At 40.4% G+C, this 3,118-nt stretch overlaps 1 protein-coding gene across 1 annotated transcript in view; it reads left to right on the top strand.

Annotated features, from left to right (window-relative positions):
* slc45a3 (solute carrier family 45 member 3) overlaps positions 1 to 3,118 on the top strand; it is a 131,066-nt gene that overhangs the window by 104,234 nt on the left and 23,714 nt on the right. The window lies entirely within an intron of this gene.

Below are 3,118 nucleotides of genomic sequence, written 5' to 3'. Positions count from 1 at the left end.
TACAGATTAACTACTTGTTTTGTGCCGTTGAGCTCTGTGTGGGTGGTGACTGGAGGGATGAGCAAGAAGGGTTTGATGGGTAATAAACTGCAGTGCTCCCTGACTACCACTCGGGGGCGGCGTGTTCAACAGCACCACTATGTTTTCAGATGTTGATCAGGTCTGGTCACCAGATGCTATATTTAGATGGGCTTAGTGACAGTGCTGCTGAGGCACTCCTAACCCAGAGGGGGTAGGAAGAACATTTGATCTGTGTGTGTGTGTGCATATATTCCCTCAATTTTACACTAAATGTGGGACCTTTCTATCTAAATAGATTTTACACAAAACACAGTACAGTTTATTTTTTTAGCTGGTCCACAATAAATTATAATTGCCCCAGCCACAAACCATCAGTCTAATGCCACCTGAGCTCTTTAGAGCTTTACACAACAAAAACTTTAGTAAGGCCTCGAAAGCCAATAAAACAGGATATAATAAAAGTGAACACTGATAATATAAAGTGAAAGGTCAGAGGCTGACTAAAACTACAGCGATTGGAAATAAGGATTAAAATAAAGTGCAGAGGTAGAAAAACTGAACCATATCTAGATGTAAAATGTTTAGTAACTGAAATACAAACCAAAATGGAAGTAATGTTGTGTACTCAAGAGTACACTTCAAAAAATGGGGAAAAAAGGAACACTTTTTAATCAGTGTGGCATAAAGTCATTAAACGTTTTGTGATATTGATCTGGTCAGTGAAGTAGCTGAGGGGTGTTAATGAGATTAACAGATGGTGCACAAGAGAGGCAGCAATGAGACAACCCACAAAACAGGAATGGGTTTAAAGGTGGAGGCCAAGAAACATTTTTTCTCATCTTTTCTGGCTGTTGTCTAGTTTTCCAGTCGGCAAGGGTCAGTGTCACTACTGGCAGCATGAGGCGGTATCTGAACCCTGCAGAGGTCGCGTACGTCCAACTCCTCCAGGATGGCACATCAATACACGCCATTGGCAGAAGGTTTGCTGTGTCTCACTGTGCATTCTCAAGGAGATCCCAGGAGACAGATAGTCATTCTAAAAGAGCTGGACGGGGCCGGAGAGCGTCCTTAACCCATCAGCCGGACCAGTATCTACACCCTAGTGCGAGGGGGAACAGGATGAGCACTGCCAGAGCTATGAAATTACCTTGAGGAGGACACTGATGGGAATGTTTCTGACCAAACAGTCAGAAAACAGCTTCATGAGGGTGGGCTCACAGTCAGGCACTCTGGAGCCCAAATGATATTTGCCATAGAATATCAGAATTAACAGGTCCATTGCTGGCCCCCTGTTCTTTTCACAGATGAGAGCAGGTTCATTCTTAGCATATCTGACAGACTTGAAAGGGTCAGGAGAAGCTGTGGAGAACATTATGCTGACTGTAACATGGTTCAGCATGACCAATTTGGTACTGGCTCAGTGATGGTCTCGTGATGCGTATCCACAGAAGGACTCTTTGAGTTCAGCTGTCTTAAGGTTAATCGTTTTCATTTCTCTAAAATGATGTGGCATCGTTTCATTCCTAACACATTACCCAGACCTTAATGTGTTTTCTTTGTGTTGCTTTAAATTTTTTAAATAGTATATAAATGACATTTCTTTAGTTATTGTCAGTGACTTTATCTGAGACTCACTGAATTTTGGTATAGTTCTGCAAAATGATGCCCCTGTTGAACAATTTGTGAAATTTAGCTTCTCCTAGATATTCCACTATCATGTGTGAGTGATATTGGAAAGTGGAGGAATCACAGCAACCTAACCACCGTAAAGAACGTAGGTACAAACAGGGGTCGTTGAAGTCCATAGTGCATCTCCAAAGCTCCCCTGGCATTAACATCAGCACAAAAACTGTACTGGGAGCTTCATGGCGTGGGACCTTACGATTTCCTTTCTTCATGTATGGACAAAAGTGTGTCCTTCTTTCCAAAATCATAGAAAGCCTTCCCAGAAAAGTGGAAGCTGTAATATCTACAAAGGAATAGGAGCAATCCAACGGATGTAGAATGAGATGTCATAAAAGCTGCTGGAGCTGAAATGTGTAGATGGCCCAATACTTGTCTATGTAGTCTTGTCTATGTGTTCTTTCTTTTAACTCTCTGGTATGTCATTTATGGAATCACCAGCAATCAGCTGCGTTGATTGTATAACAGCATGTCTCAAATTAAAGCTCATCTTCAATATTTTTTAATACAGACAGTGGAACAAGCAGCTGTAGTGTCGGTGCCCCATATTGTTGTCTGCACTGCAGAGCTAACCTCGCCTTTGTGGCAGGTTTTTAAAACTTTTCAAGAGTTGTGTTTTGGTTTACATATTTAGTTGAAGCAGGTTTTTGTCCAGAAATGTCTAAAGGAGTGTAGAGAAATCAAAAACCCCAAAATGTCACGTGTCTACAAAAACAACTCAAAGAGGAAGGCTATCCTGCTTGGTGTCTGTTTGATGCTTAATAGTTAGTTACATTAGTAACATATTAGCCATCAACTTTAGAGAAGATATTTGGTTAATGTAATGTATCTCTTCCATACAACCACAAAATATTTTAATGTAATTTTTTGAAGGTAGTAGTCTAAAGTAATCAATAAAAAATTACTTATCCTAAATTTTCATTTCTGTTTGATCACGCTTGGCATGTTTTAAATGTTTCTGGTAGAATTTGTTCATTATCTACAAAGAAGATGAAACTTTAAGGAAGAAATGGTGAAGTGTCAGGGTATCAACTAATGCTTGCAAGCTTGGCTCGCAAGCTGCATCCATAAACTGCAAAAATCCAACACACAGCCATGTGTAGCATCCAATTAGAGCCAATTAGTAGAATAGTGAGGTAACAGAATTTGACTGTTCACTGTAACTGAAATACAAATTCGGATGAATGGCAGGCTATATTGTTTGTGAGAAAATGTCATTAAAATGCTAGAAAAGACACCAACTGCATAAACACAGTGAAGAGGTTCAACTATCAAGGCCTTCCAGACAGCTATCAGCAATACTGTCCATGGTCCTAATTCCTAACAGCCACCTCATAGTTGGGTGAAAGGGTGAAACTGTCCAAAGAGACCAAAACAATGGTCTCTACCAGGCTGTAAACATGCTTTTTAATGC

The sequence above is a fragment of the Aulonocara stuartgranti genome (genome assembly GCF_965226115.1).
Source record: "Aulonocara stuartgranti genome assembly, chromosome: 5".
Lineage (NCBI taxonomy): Eukaryota > Metazoa > Chordata > Actinopteri > Cichliformes > Cichlidae > Aulonocara > Aulonocara stuartgranti.
Note: the sequence above shows the minus strand (reverse complement) of the source record. Positions and strands in the feature narration are given on the sequence as shown.